Source organism: Scyliorhinus canicula, chromosome 4 (assembly GCF_902713615.1).
Source record: "Scyliorhinus canicula chromosome 4, sScyCan1.1, whole genome shotgun sequence".
NCBI lineage: Eukaryota > Metazoa > Chordata > Chondrichthyes > Carcharhiniformes > Scyliorhinidae > Scyliorhinus > Scyliorhinus canicula.
In genome coordinates, this window is record NC_052149.1 from 13,919,799 (window position 1) to 13,942,737 (window position 22,939).

Sequence of the window (22,939 nt, forward strand, 5' to 3'; positions counted from 1 at the left end):
GTGTTAATATTTACAGGGGGTCCCCAGGTGTGTGTTAGTATTTACATGCAGTTCCGAGGTGTGTGTTGGTATTTACAGGGCGTTACCAGGTGTGTGTTAGTATTTACAGGGTGTTCCCAGGTATGTGTTAATATTTACAGGGAGTTCCCAGGTGTTTGTTAATATTTACAGGGAGTTCCCAGGTGTGTGTTAATATTTACAGGGAGTTCCCATGTGTGTGTTAATATTTACAGGGAGTTCCCATGTGTGTGTTAATATTTACAGGGGGTTCCCAGGTGTGTGTTAATATTTACAGGGAGTTCCCAGGTGTGTTAATATTTACAGGGAGTTCCCAGGTGTGTGTTAATATTTACAGGGTGTTCCCAGGTGTGTGTTAGTATTTACAGAAAGTTCCCAGGTATGCGTCAGTATTTACAGGGAGTTCCCAGGTGTGTGTCAGTATTTACATGCAGTTCCGAGGTGTGTGTTGGTATTTACAGGGCGTTACCAGGTGTGTGTTAGTATTTAAATGCCCCCAGGTGTGTGTTAATATTTACAGGGTGTTCCCAGGTGTGTGTTAATATTTACAGGAAGTTCCCAGGTGTGTGTTAATATTTACAGGGTGTTCCGAGGTGTGTGTTAATATTTACAGGGAGTTCCCAGGTGTGTGTTAGTATTTACAGGGGGTCCCCAGGTGTGTGTTAATATTTACAGGGTGTTCCCAGGTGTGTGTTGGTATTTACAGGGGGTCCCCAGGTGTGTGTTAATATTTACAGGGTGTTCCCAGGTGTGTTAATATTTACAGGGTGTTCCCAGGTGTGTGTTAGTATTTACAGGGAGTTCCCAGGTGTGTGTTAATATTTAGAGGGTGTTCCGAGGTGTGTGTTAATATTTACAGGGTGTTCCCAGGTGTGTGTTAATATTTACAGGAAGTTCCCAGGTGTGTGTTAATATTTACAGGGAGTTCCGAGGTGTGTGTTAATATTTACAGGGAGTTCCCAGGTGTGTGTTAGTATTTACAGGGGGTCCCCAGGTGTGTGTTAATATTTACAGGGTGTTCCCAGTTGTGTTAATATTTACGGGGAGTTCCCAGGTGTGTTAATATTTACAGGGAGTTCCCAGGTGTGTTAATATTTAAAGGGAGTTCCCAGGTGTGTGTTAATATTTACAGGGAGTTCCCAGGTGTGTGTTAATATTTACAGAGAGTTCCCAGGTGTGTGTTAGTATTTACAGGGTGTTCCCAGGTGTGTGTTAATATTTACAGGGAGTTCCCAGGTGTGTGTTTGTATTTACAGGGAGTTCCCACGTGTGTGTTAGTATTTACAGAGTGTTCCCAGGTGTGTGTTAATATTTACAGGGTGTTCCCAGGTGTGTGTTAGTATTTACAGGGGGTCCCCAGGTGTGCGTTTTATTGACAGGGAGTTCCCAGGTGTGTGTTAATTTTTACAGGGGGTCCCCAGGTGTGTGTTAGTATTTACAGGGAGTTCCCAGGTGTGTGTTAATATTTACAGGGAGTTCCCAGGTGTGTTAATATTTACAGGGTGTTCCCAGGTGTGTTAATATTTACAGGAAGTTCCCAGGTGTGTTAGTATTTACAGGAAGTTCCCAGGTATACGTCAGTATTTACAGGGAGTTCCCAGGTGTGTGTCAGTATTTACATGCAGTTCCGAGGTGTGTGTTGGTATTTACAGGGCGTTACCAGGTGTGTGTTAATATTTACCGGGTGTTCCCAGGTGTGTGTTAATATTTACAGAGAGTTCCCAGGTGTGTGTTAATATTTACAGGGAGTTCCCAGGTGTGTTAATATTTACAGGAAGTTCCCAGGTGTGTGTTAGTATTTACAGGAAGTTCCCAGGTATGCGTCAGTATTTATAGGGAGTTCCCAGGTGTGTGTCAGTATTTACATGCAGTTCCGAGGTGTGTGTTGGTATTTACAGGGCGTTACCAGGTGTGTGTTAGTATTTACATGCCCCCAGGTGTGTGTTAATATTTACAGGGTGTTCCCAGGTGTGTGTTAATATTTACAGGAAGTTCCCAGGTGTGTGTTAATATTTACAGGGAGTTCCCAGGTGTGTTAATATTTACAGAGAGTTCCCAGGTGTGTGTTCGTATTTACAGGGTGTTCCCAGGTGTGTGTTAATATTTACAGGGAGTTCCCAGGTGTGTGTTTGTATTTACAGGGAGTTCCCACGTGTGTGTTAGTATTTACAGGGGGTCCCCAGGTGTGCGTTTTATTGACAGGGAGTTCCCAGGTGTGTGTTAATATTTACAGGGGGTCCCCAAGTGTGTGTTGGTATTTACAGGGAGTTTCCAGGTGTGTGTTTGTATTTACAGGGGGTCCCCAGGTGTGCATTTTATTGACAGGGAGTTCCCAGGTGTGTGTTAATATTTACAGGGGGTCCCCAGGTGTGTGTTAGTATTTACATGCAGTTCCGAGGTGTGTGTTGGTATTTACAGGGCGTTACCAGGTGTGTGTTAGTATTTACAGGGTGTTCCCAGGTATGTGTTAATATTTACAGGGAGTTCCCAGGTGTTTGTTAATATTTACAGGGAGTTCCCAGGTGTGTGTTAATATTTACAGGGAGTTCCCATGTGTGTGTTAATATTTACAGGGAGTTCCCATGTGTGTGTTAATATTTACAGGGGGTTCCCAGGTGTGTGTTAATATTTACAGGGAGTTCCCAGGTGTGTTAATATTTACAGGGAGTTCCCAGGTGTGTGTTAATATTTACAGGGTGTTCCCAGGTGTGTGTTAGTATTTACAGGAAGTTCCCAGGTATGCGTCAGTATTTACAGGGAGTTCCCAGGTGTGTGTCAGTATTTACCTGCAGTTCCGAGGTGTGTGTTGGTATTTACAGGGCGTTACCAGGTGTGTGTTAGTATTTAAATGCCCCCAGGTGTGTGTTAATATTTACAGGGTGTTCCCAGGTGTGTGTTAATATTTACAGGAAGTTCCCAGGTGTGTGTTAATATTTACAGGGAGTTCCGAGGTGTGTGTTAATATTTACAGGGAGTTCCCAGGTGTGTGTTAGTATTTACAGGGGGTCCCCAGGTGTGTGTTAATATTTACAGGGTGTTCCCAGGTGTGTGTTGGTATTTACAGGGGGTCCCCAGGTGTGTGTTATTATTTACAGGGTGTTCCCAGGTGTGTTAATATTTACAGGGTGTTCCCAGGTGTGTGTTAGTATTTACAGGGAGTTCCCAGGTGTGTGTTAATATTTAGAGGGTGTTCTGAGGTGTGTGTTAATATTTACAGGGTGTTCCCAGGTGTGTGTTAATATTTACAGGAAGTTCCCAGGTGTGTGTTAATATTTACAGGGAGTTCCGAGGTGTGTGTTAATATTTACAGGGAGTTCCCAGGTGTGTGTTAGTATTTACAGGGGGTCCCCAGGTGTGTGTTAATATTTACAGGGTGTTCCCAGGTGTGTTAATATTTACGGGGAGTTCCCAGGTGTGTTAATATTTACAGGGAGTTCCCAGGTGTGTTAATATTTACAGGGAGTTCCCAGGTGTGTGTTAATATTTACAGGGAGTTCCCAGGTGTGTGTTAATATTTACAGAGAGTTCCCAGGTGTGTGTTAGTATTTACAGGGTGTTCCCAGGTGTGTGTTAATATTTACAGGGAGTTCCCAGGTGTGTGTTTGTATTTACAGGGAGTTCCCACGTGTGTGTTAGTATTTACAGGGTGTTCCCAGGTGTGTGTTAATATTTACAGGGTGTTCCCAGGTGTGTGTTAGTATTTACAGGGGGTCCCCAGGTGTGCGTTTTATTGACAGGGAGTTCCCAGATGTGTGTTAATTTTTACAGGGGGTCCCCAGGTGTGTGTTAGTATTTACAGGGAGTTCCCAGGTGTGTGTTAATATTTACAGGGAGTTCCCAGGTGTGTTAATATTTACAGGGTGTTCCCAGGTGTGTTAATATTTACAGGAAGTTCCCAGGTGTGTTAGTGTTTACAGGAAGTTCCCAGGTATGCGTCAGTATTTACAGGGAGTTCCCAGGTGTGTGTCAGTATTTACATGCAGTTCCGAGGTGTGTGTTGGTATTTACAGGGCGTTACCAGGTGTGTGTTAGTATTTACATGCCCCCAGGTGTGTGTTAGTATTTACAGGAAGTTCCCAGGTGTGTGTTAATATTTACAGGGAGTTCCCAGGTGTGTGTTAATATTTACAGGGAGTTCCCAGGTGTGTGTTAATATTTACAGGATGTTCCCAGGTGTGTGTTAATATTTACAGGGAGTTCCCAGGTGTGTGTTAGTATTTACAGGAAGTTCCCAGGTGTGTGTTGATATTTACAGAGAGTTCCCAGGTGTGTGTTAATATTTACAGGATGTTCCCAGGTGTGTGTTAATATTTACAGGGAGTTCCCAGGTGTGCGTTTTATTGACAGGGAGTTCCCAGGTGTGTGTTAATATTTACAGGGAGTTCCCAGGTGTGTGTTAATATTTACAGGGAGTTCCCAGGTGTGTGTTAATATTTACAGGGAGTTCCCAGGTGTGTGTTAGTATTTACAGGGGGTCCCCAGGTGTGCGTTTTATTGACAGGGAGTTCCCAGGTGTGTGTGCATATTTACAGAGAGTGTGGAGTGTGTTAATATTTACAGGGGGTGTGGAGTGTGTTAATATTTACAGGGAGTGTGGACTGTGTTAATATTTACAGGGAGTGTGGAGTGTGTTAATATTTACAGGGGGTGTGGAGTGTGTTAATATTTACAGGGGGTGTGGAGTGTGTTAATATTTACAGGGGGTGTGGAGTGTGTTAATATTTACAGGGGGTGTGGAGTGTGTTAATATTTACAGGGAGTGTGGACTGTGTTAATATTTACAGGGAGTGTGGAGTGTGTTAATATTTACAGGGGGTGTGGAGTGTGTTAATATTTACAGGGGGTGTGGAGTGTGTTAATATTTACAGGGGGTGTGGAGTGTGTTAATATTTACAGGGGGTGTGGGGTGTGTTAATATTTACAGGGGGTCCCCAGGTGTGTGTTAATATTTACAGGGTGTTCCCAGGTGTGTTAATATTTACAGGGAGTTCCCAGGTGTGTTAATATTTACAGGGAGTTCCCAGGTGTGTTAATATTTACAGGGAGTTCCCAGGTGTGTGTTAATATTTACAGGGAGTTCCCAGGTGTGTGTTAATATTTACAGAGAGTTCCCAGGTGTGTGTTAGTATTTACAGGGTGTTCCCAGGTGTGTGTTAATATTTACAGGGAGTTCCCAGGTGTGTGTTTGTATTTACAGGGAGTTCCCACGTGTGTGTTAGTATTTACAGGGTGTTCCCAGGTGTGTGTTAATATTTACAGGGTGTTCCCAGGTGTGTGTTAGTATTTACAGGGGGTCCACAGGTGTGCGTTTTATTGACAGGGAGTTCCCAGATGTGTGTTAATTTTTACAGGGGGTCCCCAGGTGTGTGTTAGTATTTACAGGGAGTTCCCAGGTGTGTGTTAATATTTACAGGGAGTTCCCAGGTGTGTTAATATTTACAGGGTGTTCCCAGGTGTGTTAATATTTACAGGAAGTTCCCAGGTGTGTTAGTATTTACAGGAAGTTCCCAGGTATGCGTCAGTATTTACAGGGAGTTCCCAGGTGTGTGTCAGTATTTACATGCAGTTCCGAGGTGTGTGTTGGTATTTACAGGGCGTTACCAGGTGTGTGTTAGTATTTACATGCCCCCAGGTGTGTGTTAGTATTTACAGGAAGTTCCCAGGTGTGTGTTAATATTTACAGGGAGTTCCCAGGTGTGTGTTAATATTTACAGGGAGTTCCCAGGTGTGTGTTAATATTTACAGGGAGTTCCCAGGTGTGTGTTAATATTTACAGGATGTTCCCAGGTGTGTGTTAATATTTACAGGGAGTTCCCAGGTGTGTGTTAGTATTTACAGGAAGTTCCCAGGTGTGTGTTGATATTTACAGAGAGTTCCCAGGTGTGTGTTAATATTTACAGGATGTTCCCAGGTGTGTGTTAATATTTACAGGGAGTTCCCAGGTGTGCGTTTTATTGACAGGGAGTTCCCAGGTGTGTGTTAATATTTACAGGGAGTTCCCAGGTGTGTGTTAATATTTACAGGGAGTTCCCAGGTGTGTGTTAATATTTACAGGGAGTTCCCAGGTGTGTGTTAGTATTTACAGGGGGTCCCCAGGTGTGCGTTTTATTGACAGGGAGTTCCCAGGTGTGTGTGCATATTTACAGAGAGTGTGGAGTGTGTTAATATTTACAGGGGGTGTGGAGTGTGTTAATATTTACAGGGAGTGTGGACTGTGTTAATATTTACAGGGAGTGTGGAGTGTGTTAATATTTACAGGGGGTGTGGAGTGTGTTAATATTTACAGGGGGTGTGGAGTGTGTTAATATTTACAGGGGGTGTGGAGTGTGTTAATATTTACAGGGGGTGTGGAGTGTGTTAATATTTACAGGGAGTGTGGACTGTGTTAATATTTACAGGGAGTGTGGAGTGTGTTAATATTTACAGGGGGTGTGGAGTGTGTTAATATTTACAGGGGGTGTGGAGTGTGTTAATATTTACAGGGGGTGTGGAGTGTGTTAATATTTACAGGGGGTGTGGGGTGTGTTAATATTTACAGGGGGTCCCCAGGTGTGTGTTAGTATTTACAGGTGGTTACCAGGGGCAAAATTCTCCGACCCCACGCAGGGTCCGAGAATCGGCCGGCGGCGCCGTTATTCCCGCTCCCGCCATGTAAGGAATTATCCGACCCGCCATAAAACGGCGTTGTTCAATCCCGCTGGCCGCCAAGGAGAACAGCTGGCGCCGGCGGGATGTCATGTTATTTTTAGGGTGAATAATTCTCCGTGCCGGATGGGCCGAAGTCCCGCCGACGTGGCCACGGGTCACGTCGGCGAAAATCAAAGTAGGTTTATAACGGCGTCAACCATTGATGATGGTTGACGCCGTTCAGTTTCCTACATCGAGTACGCGGGGGGGGGGGTGGGTAGCAGCGTTGGAGAGGGGTTGGGAGGGGTGGGGAGGGGGGGTTGCGGCGTTGGAGAGGGGTGGAGAGTGGTGGGGAGGGGGGGTAGCAGCGTTGGAGAGGGGTTGGGAGGGGTGGGGAGGGGGGGTTGCGGCGTTGGAGAGGGGTGGAGAGTGGTGGGGGGGGGGGGGGGTAGCAGCGTTGGAGAGGGGTTGGGAGGGGTGGGGAGGGGGGTTGCGGCGTTGGAGAGGGGTGGAGAGTGGTGGGGAGGGGAGTAGCGGCGTTGGAGGGGGGAAGGGGGGAAGGGGGGGTAGCGGCATTGGGGTGGGTTGCGGCGTTGGGGGGGGTGGGTTGTGGCATTGGGGGGGTGGGTTGCGGCGTGGGGGGGATAGGTTGCGGCGTGGTGGGGCATGCAGTGTGACAGAGCCGGAAAGGTTGGCTCCACAGGGTGCCACCTTTAATGGGCACAGCGATCTGCACTAGAAGTAACTGCCCACCCTCACCCTCCAATGGATACAGAGGACAAGCATCAGGGCCTCTGCCCCCCACCCCTCCACTCCCACCGCACAAGCATTAGAGGGACTCAATTCCCTCTCTTCACGCCCCCCCCCCCCCCCACGCCCCACCACGTCACAATCATCAGGGGCTCCCCACCACCAGAAAACATAATGGGAACCCCCCCCACCACCCACCCTAAACGGGGCTCCCCAGATGATCGGCACCTGCACTTCCCCCGGCACAGGTTGATACTGCCAGTTTGGCATGGCCGGGCCAACCCATGGCACAGTGGGTAGTCCATGGCACAGCCCGGTCATGTTGCCCCCCCGCCCCACTCCCGGGCTGGGTTCTCATATTTACCATTGCTCCCCTGGGGGGATCCCCTCGACTGATTGATGCATGTCACGTCAGTGAGGTAAGAATATTAAGTGAGGGGTTTAATGCCATGGGGAGCTCAATGGCGTGAATCTGATAACCATATTGACTAAATTTAAATAGCTTAACGCTGTTGTTTCTGGGGTCGAAGGAAGTTTCACCGACCAGCGTCAGGGACTCGGAGGTGAGGGTAACATCCGGGCTTTGAGGGACATGGCCCGGCAGTGCCCTAGCACAACCCCATGGCACCCTGGCAATGCCCTGGCACAGCCCCATGGCACCCTGGCAGTGCCCTGGCACAGCCCCATGGCACCCTGGCAGTGCCCTGGCAGCCCCATGGCACCCTGGCAATGCCCTGGCACAGCCCCATGGCACCCTGGCAGTGCCCTGGCACAGGCCCATGGCACCCTGGCAGTGCCCTGGCACAGCCCCATGGCACCCTGGCAATGCCCTGGCACAGCCCCATGGCACCCTGGCAGTGCCCTGGCACAGCCCCATGGCACCCTGGCAGTGCCCTGGCACAGCCCCATGGCACCCTGGCAATGCCCTGGCACAGCCCCATGGCACCCTGGCAATGCCCTGGCACAGCCCCATGGCACCCTGGCAGTGCCCTGGCACAGCCCCATGGCACCCTGGCAGTACCCTGGCACAGCCCCATGGCACCCTGGCAATGCCCTGGCACAGCCCCATGGCACCCTGGCAGTGCCCTGGCACAGCCCCATGGCACCCTGGCCGTGCCCTGGCACAGCCCCATGGCACCCTGGCAATGCCCTGGCACAGCCCCATGGCACCCTGGCAATGCCCTGGCATAGCCCCATGGCACCCTGGCAGTGCCAGTCAAAGGGCAGTGCTGGAGCAGTATCAGGTTTGATGTGCAAGAGGTGGGGTCAGGTTGGTGGTGCAAGGGAGGCTCATGGGCAGGGCCTCTCGGGAGCCCTGCTGTGGGTGTGGCGATGATGGGGGGAAAGGATGATGCTCCCCCCATTCCCCCCCCAACGCCGCTACCCCCCTTTCCCCTCCCTCCAGCGCCGCTACCCCCCTCCAGCGCCGCTACCCCCCTCCAGCGCCGCTACCCCCCTCCAGCGCCGCTACCCCCCCCTCCAGCGCCGCTACCCCCCTCCAGCGCCGCTACCCCCCCTCCAGCGCCGCTACCCCCCTCCAGCGCCGCTACCACCCCTCCAGCGCCGCTACCCCCCCTCCAGCGCCGCTACCCCCCTCCAGCGCCGCTACCCCCCCCTCCAGCGCCGCTACCCCCCTCCAGCGCCGCTACCCCCCTCCAGCGCCGCTACCCCCCTCCAGCGCCGCTACCCCCCTCCAGCGCCGCTACCCCCTCCAGCGCCGCTATCCCCCTCCAGCGCCGCTACCCCCCCTCCAGCGCCGCTACCCCCCCCTCCAGCGCCGCTACCCCCCCCCTCCTTCCCTTCCCTTCCCTTCCCCCCTCCAACACGCCACTTCCGCAGCGGGTGAAACTGACGCGTACAGTGTCACTCCGCTGCTGGCCCTTTCAGGACGGCAGATTTAGGCCTTAAAAGCAGCCCCGACGCCGGAGTCACCAGCGCCGCTTTTGCCCGCCGGTAATGGGCGTCACGTAAGTCTTCGGTGAATTTCGCCCCAGGTGTGTGTTAATATTTACAGGGAGTTCCCAGGTGTGTGTTAGTATTTACAGGGAGTTCCCAGGTGTGTGTTAATATTTACAGGGAGTTCCCAGGTGTACGTTAATATTTACAGGGGGTTCCCAGGTGTGTGTTAGTATTTACAGGGTGTTCCCAGGTGTGTGTTAATATTTACAGGGAGTTCCCAGGTGTGTGTTAATATTTACAGGGGGTTCCCAGGTGTGTGTTAGTATTTACAGGGTGTTCCCAGGTGTGTGTTAATATTTACAGGGAGTTCCCAGGTGTGTGTTAATATTTACAGGGAGTTCCCAGGTGTACGTTAATATTTACAGGGGGCTCCCAGGTGTGTGTTAATATTTACAGGGAGTTCCCAGGTGTGTGTTAATATTTACAGGGAGTTCCCAGGTGTGTGTTAGTATTTACAGGGGGCTCCCAGGTGTGTGTTAATATTTACAGGGAGTTCCCAGGTGTGTGTTAATATTTACAGGGTGTTCCCAGGTGTGTGTTAATATTTACAGAGAGTTCCCAGGTGTGTGTTAATATTTACAGGGTGTTCCCAGGTGTGTGTTAATATTTACAGAGAGTTCCCAGGTGTGTGTTAATATTTACAGGGAGTTCCCAGGTGTGTGTTAGTATTTACAGGGTGTTCCCAAGTGTGTGTTAATATTTACAGAGAGTTCCCAGGTGTGTGTTAATATTTACAGGGAGTTCCCAGGTGTGTGTTAATATTTACAGGGAGTTCCCAGGTGTGTGTTAATATTTACAGGTCGTTACCAGGTGTGTGTTAGTATTTACAGGGAGTTCCCAGGTGTGTGTTAATATTTACAGGGAGTTCCCAGGTGTGTGTTAATATTTACAGGGTGTTCCCAGGTGTGTGTTAATATTTACAGAGTTCCCAGGTGTGTGTTGGTATTTACAGGGAGTTCCCAGATGTGTGTTAATATTTACAGGGGGTTCCCAGATGTGTGTTAATATTTACAGGGAGTTCCCAGACGTGTGTTAATATTTACAGGGGGTTCCCAGGTGTGTATTAATATTTACAAGGTGATGTCAGAGAGATGGAAACCTCAGGCCAATTAACCTGTGTGAATACCCTTCAATTTATTTGGAGAGGGCGCCTTCTGGTTTGCTCTTGGGGTATGGGACGTGCATCCTATCAGTAGACAGGGTTTCTCGACTCGTGTCCAATACTTTCCCACTTGTCATCTTCTGTGAACTTGAGCTAACCCAGAATTCTAGTGCAAGTATTTCAACTCGTACCAAGTGCCGTATAGCCAACGCCCCTGGGCTTGCTGACCTGCGTAGGCGCCGGTCCAGTAAATGTCAATTTAAAAATTCCCTTTGCCACTTCCACCATGACCTGACCCCGCCCTACCTCCTTAATCACCTCCAGCACCCTCTGCGACCTCCACCTCTTGCATATTTCAGATTTTAACCAACCATTTGCGGCCACATTACCAGCTGCCTAAGCTCCAGAATTCCCTGCGAGACCTCTCCGACTCCCTTATCCCTCCTTAAAGACACTACCTAAAAATCACCCTCTTTGACTCAGCTTCTGGTCCTCCTGAAATATTGTCTCCTCGTGAGGCTCAGCATCAAGTTTTCTCTGGAACGCTGCCGTGACGGCAAATTTCACAGATTGAGATCACAACATAATTACAAGTTATTGTGGAGCAGCGCGGCCAACTTTAGGGGAACAGCAGAGGGACAGCAGTCGGAAAGGTTTGGGAGCAGACAGTCAAACCATTCGGCCAGTGCACGGGGGAGATTTGCAGCCTCTCTGATTATTGGTGTGCTGCAATTATAAATTTAGCAAGCTGCCGGCTGCCAGCTGTTAGCGGATAGCGGGGATTCTTGGCCACCATGTCCAGTTTCATAAATAGCCACAGAATGCCTATTCTCCTTTTGTTGTCTGATTCTTGTTTATCAAGATTTTATTCTTGGGACACGAGTGTGGTCGCGCAGCCCCTTTAAGGGGGCCGGGCCTGGCACCCCCATGTGACCAGCTCGGGGTCAATTGCACGGGCGCACGTGGCCCCCTAGCCAGCAGCGAGTGAGCGCGGTCCCCTGAGAGCAGGGGGCTCAGGCAGTGTGGACTCAGGTGTCAGAGAGACAAGACCCATCCTATTGTGCTCTGTGCCTGTATAATTACCAGCCTTTAATAATAATAATTGCTTATTGTCACAAGTAGGCTTCAATTAAGTCACTGTGAAAAGCCCATAGTTGCCACATTGAATTGAAATCGCGCTGCTGGCCTTGTTCTGCATTACAAGCCAGCTGTTTAGCCCACTGTGCTAAACCAGCCCCTGGTTATTAACCTTTTGTTAATAAACCCCTTTGTTACTGCTGGTAACGTCCAGAGTGTTTCTTGAGCCACCATGTTGGTGACAAGGTTAAAGGTTCGATCACATCCGGCAGTACGTCATGGCTCGAGGGGGGATGGAAGGAGCAATTGGAAATAGAGTCAGAATCATCAAAACGTGAATGAAAATGACCATAATTGGTCAACTGGACCTGTTGGCCAAGGGGCTGAAGATTGGAGACAGTACATCGAACAGATCCCCTTTTTCTTCACCACGATCGAGATCACAGATAGATTAGCAGAAGGTGATACTTCTGACAGATCATGAGCCCCATACTTCTATGGGGCTGGTTTAGCACAGTGGGCTAAACAGCTGCCTTGTAATGCAGGACAAAGGCAGCAGCGCGGGTTCAATTCCCGTACCGGCCTCCCCGAACCGGCACCGGAATGTGGCGACTAGGGGCTTTTCACAGTAACTTCATTGAAGCCTACTCGTGACAATAAGTGATTATTATTATTTCTAATTTAATAAGGAACCTCATGTCCCCGGAGGCACCTAACTCAAAGACCTTTGATCAGATAGTCAAGCTGGTCAAGGATCATCTTAAACCAAGGCCCTCGATTATCGTCCAATCAGTTCAACTCCGCTGTTAGGGACCAGGAAGAGTGAATCTCAAGCCTTCAGAGCCAGGTTTCGTCAGCTCACTGAGCATTCCGAATTCAGGACTGGGCTGAGTGATATGCTGTGTGATCGGTCAGTTTGTGGAATCCATTATCTCAACATCCAAAAGAGGCTCCTGGCTGAGACGACCATAACGATGGGCCGAAGTCCCGCCGCTGACAGGCCAATCCCACCGATGTGGTTTCAACCACCTCTGGTGGCGGTAGGATTGGCGGAGCGAGCGGGCCCCCGGGGTCCTGGGCCGGGGCGCGGGGCGATCGGACCCCGACGGTGGCCTGGCCCGGGCCAGTGCCGTGGGTGCACTCTTTTTCTTCCGCCGCCGCCACGGCCTCCACCATGGCGGAGGCGGAAGAGAACCCCCCCCCGGTGGTGACGTCAGCGGCCGCTGACACACCGGCGCATGCGCGAACCGGCGAAGGCCTTTCGGCCAGCCCCGACGCCGGGCATCAAAGGCCGTTGGCGTCGAGAATTCCGCACCTTTGGGGAGGCCCGACGCCGGAGTGGTTGGCGCCACTCCGCTACGCCAGGACCCCCTGCCCCTGGTAGGGGAGAAATCCAGCCCATATTCAAGCAAGTTGCCGGTCAAGGCAGAAAGGCCAATGCAAAAAACGCAGCAGCATTCCAACCCACTGAACAAAGTGGAGGGGAGCTCTGAAGACGAGCACGCAATGACCGTTTGACAGTCCAGTTAAACATGATAGCACCAATTGAAATCATCCTAAGTGTGAATGGTAGACCTTTGAAAGTGGAAGATGACACCGGGACCGCGGCAACAGTTGTGGGGGAGCAAACCTTCAAGTATATTCGTGAAGTAGCTCAAACTTTAAATTTGAGCAGCATGATAGCCAAGCTTTCCACTTACATGAGGCAAACCCTGAAAATTCTTGGGCCCAACACACCAGTGGCTTATAAAGAGCAAGAGATCTACCCCTGGTTGTCGTGGAAGGGCACTAACTCAGCCTAACGGGAAGGGACTGCTACAGCAAATCAAACTCAACTGTCCTTCAAGAGGTCCCGTGAAAGCGCAAGGGTATTCTTCAAGGTGAATTACGCCGGATCAAAGTTGTCAAAGGCAAATTTGATGTCAATCCGGATTTGACACCCAAGTCTTTTAGAGCCAGAGCAGTCCCCTATGCCCTGCATCAGACGTTGAAGCTGAGTTTAAGAGATTAGAAAAATTGGGCATAATCAGACCAGTTCAGTTCTCCGAGTGAGCAGCCCCTGCAGTCCCCGTTCTCAAGCCTGCTTGATCTCTTAAGTGTCTGTGGGGCCTACAAATTAACCATAAATCAGGCTGCCCAGGTGGATAGGTTCCCGATCCATAGGATTGAAGAACTCTACTCCAAGCTGGCAGGAGGCCTCGGCTACCCTAAATTAGATCTCAGTCATGCATACCGACAATTGGAATCGGACAGTGTCCCAGAAATCGACCTCGATAAATACACATAAGGCCTATTTCAGTACACGAGGTTGCCATTTAGCATAGCGTCAGCCAATGCTATTTTCCAGCATGTGCTGGAAAAACGCCTTCAAGGAATTCCCAAAGTGATGGTTGACTTTGTCAAGGTTTTATTCACCAACACCACTCCTGAGGAACACATTTCTAGCCTGAAGGAGGTTTTAAAAAGGTTTAGGGATGTGAGTGTCCACCTCAAATGCGTAAAATGTGCAATCCAGGCCCCAGAAGTGACGTATTTGGGATTCCATGCAGATGCAACAGGTCTGTAGCCCCTCGAGGAAATCGTCAAGGCTGTCTGTGAGGTCCCAGCACCCAAGAATGTGACGGAGCTCAAATCCTTCCTCGGCAGGGTAAATTATTACAGCAGGTTCATTCTGAATTTAGCCACAACATTGGAACCATTACACCAGCTACTAAAGAAACATCAATGGCGATGGAGGGAACCATCAAGAAGAAGCTCTTCGCTCGGTGAAGCAAGCTTTACAATCCTCCAATATTTTATTCCACTTTGACCCTGGGAAATCGACTGTTCTCACATGTGATGTGTCCCCTTATGGTATAGGGGCAGTATTATCCCACAAGATGGGAGATGGTTCTGAGTGTCCCTTAGCCTTTGCCACGAGAAGCCTTTCAGAAATGGAACAAAGCTGTGCTCATATCAAGAGAGGGATTAGCAGTTACAGATGGTGTGAAGAAATTGCACCAGTATGTGTATGGATGCTGATTCATTACACTCACCGACCATAAGCCGCGACTGGGTCTCCTGAGAGAGGAGAAACCAACACCATCAACAGACTCGGCATGGGTGCAGCTTGGGGCTTTGCTGCTGGCTGCCTACAGCTATGCCTCCAGCACCGGCCAGTGGCGCTGATTGCCAACATTGAGCCGACTCCCCTTACCCAAAGCCTCCACCAGTGTCCCAGGTGACCATGTTGGCCTTGAATTTCTTGGACACATTGTCAGTGACAGCTGGCCACATCTGTGACTGGACCCAGAGAGATCCCATATTGTCGAAGGTTAAGGGTGAATGATACAAACCGGGTGGCAACATGAGAAACCTAAGCCCTTGTAGTCCCTATTGAACCCGCCAGGGTGAACTGACCTGTGAGGGTGGTGTGATCTTGTGGGGCTCACAAGTCATCATTCCACCACCAACCAGGGAACCTTTTTTACAGGAAATGCATAGTGCCCACCCAGGGCAAACAAAGAGGAAGAAGTTGGCACGCAGATATACATATGGTGGCCAGGCATCGATAAAGCCATCGGAGAAATGGTCCAGCAATTCCACCCATGTTAGACTCAGCAATCCCTGCCTCCATCGACCAGTCTCCATCCCTGGGGACGGCCGGGTTTCCCATGGACCCCGGGTCAACGTTGACAACGTGGGTCCTTTCTTGGGCAGGATGTTTTTAGTTTTGGTGGATGCCCACTCCAAGTGGCTGTCGCTACAGGATATGGGGACCACGACCTCGGCGGCTAGGGTGGACAGCTTACCCCGAGTGTTTGCTATACACTGATTGCCAGAATCCAGTGTATCTTGTCATGGGCCAGGGTTTAGATAACCCCAAAGTGTATCATGGAGTTCACCTGACCCACAATTTTTAATAGATTGTGGTAAGGGGAGCACACGGCCCATTTGTTATTGAAAATATGGAAAGATGTGTCATTTGAAACATGGAAGTCTGGCAATATCTGGTCTGAGAGAAACATCAGAGGATACAGGGAAAGATCCCACAAAGGGTTAACAGCAGCTGCAAAGAGCAGGATTATAAAATGCAGATTCTTTCTCCCAAACAAGCTTAGCAAACACACAGGATTTTTGTATGAAGCTAAGAACAATGGCTCACACCTTCACTGAAAGTAACTATCTTAGTATGCATCTGGAAAAGCATGGATGAAGGTTTCAGTTGAATTAGGCGACGAATGTTTAAAACAGGCAGGTCTTTCAAGTCATAACCAAGTGAACTTTTAGCATACAGCTAAAAGCAATGTTTCACACCTTCATTGAAATTAACTCTCTTAGTAAACAGCTGAAAAGGAAAGGATGAGGTTCAGTTGAATTTGGTGACAATTCTAGGTGTGAAGTTCTGACGATATCAGGTAAATTAAAGAAAACTGGAGACTATCAGTCTATGAGAAACATAATTTAAAGCCAAAATCAAAGTCAAAATTATAAGCTGGGGACACAATTGGAAAATAAAACTATAGAAATGACAGGAACCAAACCAAAATTCACACCCCTATTGAAACCAAAGTATTTTTGAATATCACAAAGGAACTTTGAACATCACAAAGGAAACAATGTAATCAGAGACCCGAGAGGTGAGGTCAAGTCAAAATGAATACTTAGTGGTATTACAATGTTTAGAATAGATCAAAGATACTTTTTACAATCAAAATGAAATAATAGTTATTTTACAATAAGGTCATAAAAACTTAATAACTGTTAGAAAGAGAATATAAACCCAGAGACCAGAGCAGGAACTACCAGAACCATAACTCAGAGAGAAGGAGAGGAGGAACAAGAGAAGCAGATTCAGCTTACAGCCAGCTCGGTCATGGGAAAGATAAGACATAGCAGCCGAGCCAAAACAGTTAATACATCTAAGGAAGACTAGAATTTAAAGAGGAGGCAGAGTCAGCTCAGAGTCAGCTGAGAGATAGCCAGCAGAGCCAGCTCTCACAGCTCGGTACATGGGAAGGATAGGACATAGCAACCGAGCTCACCAGTGAATACATCAAAAGAAGGCCAGATTTTAAAAAGAAGATTGATTGTCAAGTTGGGTCTGAAGGTCCCTCAACCAACCAGCAGGATCCAGAAGCAAGATCTTTTTACTTTTCTGTAAAGACAGTGATTGCGTCATTTTAAAAGAAAAAAAATATATAATAATAAAATAACTTAAAAGTTTTAACCTGAAACAGTGGTTATTAGCCTACTTTACTTACTTAGCAACGCAGGACCCAGGATATCAATGCTACTAAGGGGTAAGTTGGTAAAATTCTTTGGTGAAGGTATGGGTTATACCGGGGGATAACTTGAAAATATAGTTTGACCTGAATAGCACCCACCGAAGCCTGCATGGGAGTCAGGGAGTGAGAATCCCTGTTCACCATTTAGAATATCGACCCTTTTTGGTATAGGGGGAATTCTAAGAATAGTGGTGAGTTTTTAACTTAACACTCTACAGGTGTGGTACAGCAGAAATGGAAAAGTATTTTTTTAAAGCAAAACAATGTTTATTCTATGAACTCAAGTTAACCTTTTTAAAACATACATTGAACATCTTAGCAACCATTAATTCAAATACAACCCCCAAAGAATACAACACTAAGTAATCCTTTAAGCTTTCCTTTTAACATCCATAAGACTTAAAACACCTTTTACCGGAAGCACATTAGGTTTACATTCACCACTGAGAACATTTATAATTCTTAATTCACCAAATGATCAAGAGATAGTCTTTTCATGGCAGAGAGATCAACAGTACACCTGCTCTGTCTGGCTTCAGCTCCAACACCGAAAACAAAACTAAAACACACCCTGCAGCAAACAGCCTAAAACAAAAGCAAAAAGCTGACAGACAGCCCAGCTCCACCCACACTCCGACATCACTGCAGTAATATGAGCAGCCAAACATTTCTTAAAGTGACATTCTCATGACAATCTGACAATGGCACCCCTTTTACAGGGGACGACTTCCAGAAACGTATACGTGCTGACAGCATACGCCACACCCGGATGGCCTCAGACTACCCTACACCCAATGGACTGGCCGAGAGGGCTAGTCAGACCTTTAAAAATGCCATGACAACAGTCTGACACGCCACTGCGCCAACGGCTTGATTATTTTCTGTTGCCGTACAACTCGACCCCTCAGACCACCAAGGAGGGGTCACGCCTGCTGATGGGCGACCCCCGTTTCAGAACAGACAGGTCCCACTGGTAATGTCGACATCCCTGTGAATGTTCCTGAGCAGAGGGTGCTGAGAACTCCCACATCAACCCAGTCGGCTGTACCATTGGAATCCGGTTTCCTTACCGAGGAGATGGGGCCTCTTGAACTGTCGTGAGCCACCAGAAACATGAGTACCTCAAAGGGTGTTGAGCCTGTGGGAGGACCACGGAGGTCCGGGATGACCCGAGGGTCCCCAGACCAACTGACTCTCTCTTGAACTCTCTCTCCCCTGATGTCTTTGCCATTTATATAGAACCTGGAAATAGTTATTGTGTAATATGGGACTTATGGGAGGGAGGGGTGTGGCCCCATTAAAGGGGGCGGGGCTGTCAGTCCACATGGCCGGCTCACAGGAGCGTGCGAACCCCAGCCAATAGCGGGTTAGCACAGGGCCCTGGGAGCGGGGGCCGGGGCAGTGTGAATCCGGGAGCCGGAGAGGCAAGAGCTTTCCTATTGTGCTCTCTGCCGGTATAATTACCAGCCTGTACCTTTCGCTAATAAACCCCTTTGTTACAACTAGAAGCCTCCAGCGTGTTTCTCGCGACACCACAGCAGGCATTGCTGTCAGAATCAGCGTTTGTTACCCGTCCCTTGTTACCCATTTGATAGAACTGAGAGACTTGCTCAGCCACCTCTGAGTGACTGCGAGAGTCGGCCTCGTTTGTTGCGGAACTGGAATCACTGATAGGTGAGACTAGGTAAAGCCAGCAAACTTCCTTTTCGGAAGGGTTTTAGTTGAGATCTATGATTATTGGACCATTTCACAGTCACTGATCGCCCATTTCTAGATTTTATTTCCGAAAAGACGGGCTTCAAATTCTCAACCCGATGTCGGTCGGTTCCTTGAATTGTCCATTCTGTAACATAATCGCTACACTCTCTGCACAATGGTTATTTTTGAGTCTTTTTATTGCTGTTGATTAGGTATAATTAGGCTACGCTAAGATTTTGTCTGATTAGATTCTGCACATACCCAGCAGTGTGTCGGGTATGGTTTACAGAGTAGTATCTCAGATCAGGCCATGGGGAAGCAGAGACAACTTTGATGCAGTTATGACTACAATTCTAGACTTTAGTGGGTATATATATGATAGCGAGACAGAGAGAGAGAGAGAGAGAGAGAGAGAGAGCGAGGTCACATGGTAGTTTAGCACAGTGGGCTAAACAGCTGGCTTGTGATGCAGAGCAAGGCCAGCAACACGGGTACAATTCCCGTACCAGCCTCCCCAAACAGGTGCCGGAATGTGGCTTTTCTGCTTTTCACAGCAACTTCATTGAAACCTACTTGTGACAATAAGCGATTATTATTAGTAGTGTAGGAGTTGAACATTGCTGAAAAGAGAAACATGCTGCTGAAGTTTTGCATCTCACACTCAGCAGGAAATATGCAAGAATTCCAAATTTCAAACAATCACGGCAATTTATCCTGCAGGAGAAAATTATGCCGACTGGTTGGCAAATCAGTCTGATTGGCTGATGCCTTGCTCTGGGAAAGCACGGGATGTGGGCATCGCTGGCTGGGTCCGCATTTGTCACCCATCCCTAATTGCCCTGGAACTGAGTGGCTCGTTAGGCCATTTCAGAGGGCATTTGAGACTCAACCACATTGCTGTGGGTCTGGAGTCACATGTAGGCCAGACCGGGTAAGGACGGCAGATTCCCTTCCCTAAAGGACATTAGTGAACCAGGTGGGTTTCTTCAAAATCAACAACAGTTTCAGGGTCAGGGTTACTGAGATTAGCTTTCGGTCCCAGGTTTTCTGAATTAAATTTAAACTCCGCCAGCTGCCATGGTAGGATTTGAACCCCTGTCCCCGGTGCACTAGGCTGGGCCTCTGGATCCTAGTCCAGTGACATTACCCTATTTTAGACCAGTCAAATTACCAATTAAAATAAATCCACTAAACTGAGGGGCAAATTAAAGGGACAGCCTCTTAAAGGGGCCCTACCTTAAACAAGAACAAGTCACAAATTACGCTTCAAACGTCTAACCAAACCGTGATGAAGAGGGTCGATAATGCACCCTAATCCCTGCAGAACCCACCGGGCACAGGCCACGTGAGTGCTGGTGGACACTGCGAGCTCCCTCTCCATGGCCACCCAGCTGCAAATCTAGCCATGTTGGAAGGACAGACCATCGGGTTGGAGATCCCCTTGGCCACCCACTGCCTCGACCTGATGATGGCAACATTGGCCATGCCCTGGAGTAGGTCCAAAACAAGGCCCTCCTTCGTCCCCACCCTTCACTGCACCACCTGCTCATAGATCAGGAGCGTGGGGTTGAAGCGCAAATAAAACTGCAACAAAAGGTTTTAAAATAACCAAAAAGGGAGTGCAGTCTATTACAACCTATAGATGCATGGTCCACGGACTCCACAAGGCCGCAAAAAGGGCAGTCTTCTTGGGAGTCTGTGAACTGATGTATCTTACGGTTGTATGGGACTGCTGCGTGCAGCACCCTCCACCCCATCTCCCCCATTTTAAGGTGAGGACTCCTCCATAGAGGGATCTCCACTAGGGACCTCCGGCACCGGATAACAACAAGGCATGCCAAGGCATATCCAGGTGGCGGGCGAGCACAAAGAAGTGACGAGTGTTCAGCAGCAGCCCATCCAGGAAACCCCTCTGTGCCATTGTGAAAGGGAGCACTTGATGAGGTGGCTCGGGCGTGGGGCACCAACTCTCGAAGGGGAGGGTTCGAAGCTTGGAGGCAATGTGAAATTCTGCCCAAGCAGGGGTGCGTTCAGGCAGTACTCCACCCAACATGTGGGCATCCTCGAATCCTTGTGCGCCATTGGGGCCGGGAATGACCGTTTTGAAGTCACTTTAATGACATTCGATTGACGGTTATCGTTAGACTTTGAGTTACAGATTTTCTATTAAACTCGAATTGTAGCGCGGTGGGATTTGAATACGGAACCCTAAGTGTTTCTGGATTAATAGCAAACTAGCAATACCACAACGCCACCATCACCCCACTCTTTAAACCTTGCACCTTTTTGAATCACCCAGGAGCTTAGGGCTCCTTTACCCTTCACTATACTCTTCACTATACTCTCGACTATACCCTTCACTATAACCTTCACTATACCCTTCACTATACTCTTCACTATACCTTTCACTATACTCTTCATTATACTCTCCACTATACCTTTCACTATAACCTTCACTATACTCTTCATTATACTCTCCACTATACCCTTCACCATAACCTTCACTATACTCTTCACTATACTCTCCACTATACCCTTCACTATAACCTTCACTATACTCTTCACTATACTCTCCACTATACCTTTCACTATAACCTTCACTATACTCTTCATTATACTCTCCACTATACCCTTCACCATAACCTTCACTATACTCTTCACTATAGTCTTCACTATAGTTTTCACTATACTCGCCACTATACCCTTCACTATATTATTCACTATAGTCTTAATTATACTCTCCACTGTACTCTTTACTATACTCTTCACCATAGTCTCCACTATACCCTTCACTATACTCTTCATTATAGTCTTCATTATACTCTTCAATATAGTCTTCACTATAGTCTTCACTATACTCTCCACTATATTCTTCACCATAGTCTCCACTATACTCTTCACTATACACTTCACTGTACTCTTCACCATAGTCTCCACTATACTCTTCACTATACTCTTCACTATACTCTTCACCATAGTCTCCACTATACTCTTCACTATACACTTCACTATACTCTTCACCATAGTCTCCACTATACTCTTCACTATACACTTCACTATACTCTTCACCATAGTCTCCACTATACTCTTCACTATACACTTCACTGTACTCTTCACCATAGTCTCCACTATACTCTTCACTATACACTTCACTATACTCTTCACCATAGTCTCCACTATACCCTTCACTATACTCTTCATTATAGTCTTCATTATACTCTTCAATATAGTCTTCACTATAGTCTTCACTATACTCTCCACTATATTCTTCACCATAGTCTCCACTATACACTTCACTATACTCTTCACCATAGTCTCCACTATACTCTTCACTATACACTTCACTGTACTCTTCACCATAGTCTCCACTATACACTTCACTATACACTTCACTGTACTCTTCACCATAGTCTCCACTATACACTTCACTATACTCTTCACCATAGTCTCCACGATACTCTTCACTATACTTTTCACTATACATTTCACTATAACCTTCACCATAGTCTCCACTACACTCTTCACTATACACTTCACTGTACTCTTCACCATAGTCTCCACTATACACTTCACTATACTCTTCACCATAGTCTCCACTATACTCTTCACTATACTCTTCACTATACTCTTCACCATAGTCTCCACGATACTCTTCACTATACTTTTCACTATACATTTCACTATAACCTTCACCATAGTCTCCACTATACTCTTCACTATACACTTCACTGTACTCTTCACCATAGTCTCCACAATACTCTTCACTATAAACTTCACTATACTTTTCACCATAGTCTCCACTATACTCTTCACTATAAACTTCACTATACTTTTCACCATAGTCTCCACTATACTCTTCACTATACTCTTCACTATACTCTTCACCATAGTCTCCACTATACTCTTCACTGTACTCTTCACCATAGTCTCCACTATACTCTTCACTATACACTTCACTGTACTCTTCACCATAGTCTCCACTATACTCTTCACTATACACTTCACTATACTCTTCACCATTGTCTCCACTATACTCTTCACTATACACTTCACTGTACTCTTCACCATAGTCTCCACTATACTCTTCACTATACACTTCACTATACTCTTCACCATTGTCTCCACTATACTCTTCACTATACACTTCACTGAACTCTTCACCATAGTCTCCACAATACTCTTCACTATAAACTTCACTATACTCTTCACCATTGTCTCCACTATACTCTTCACTATACACTTCACTGTACTTCACTATGCATTTCACTATAACCTTCACCATAGTCTCCACTATACTCTTCACTATACACTTCACTGTACTCTTCACCATAGTCTCCACTATACTCTTCACCATACACTTCAACACCTTTTTATCCTGTTGTGACTGTTCGAAATTCGGCATTCTCCCAAAATTCTCCCTCAAATTATTTTGATGCCTAAG

The 22,939-nt window shown here is 47.7% G+C and overlaps 1 protein-coding gene across 1 annotated transcript in view; it reads right to left on the reverse strand.

Annotated features, from left to right (window-relative positions):
* miga1 (mitoguardin 1) overlaps nucleotides 1-22,939 on the reverse strand; it is a 145,593-nt gene that overhangs the window by 60,686 nt on the left and 61,968 nt on the right.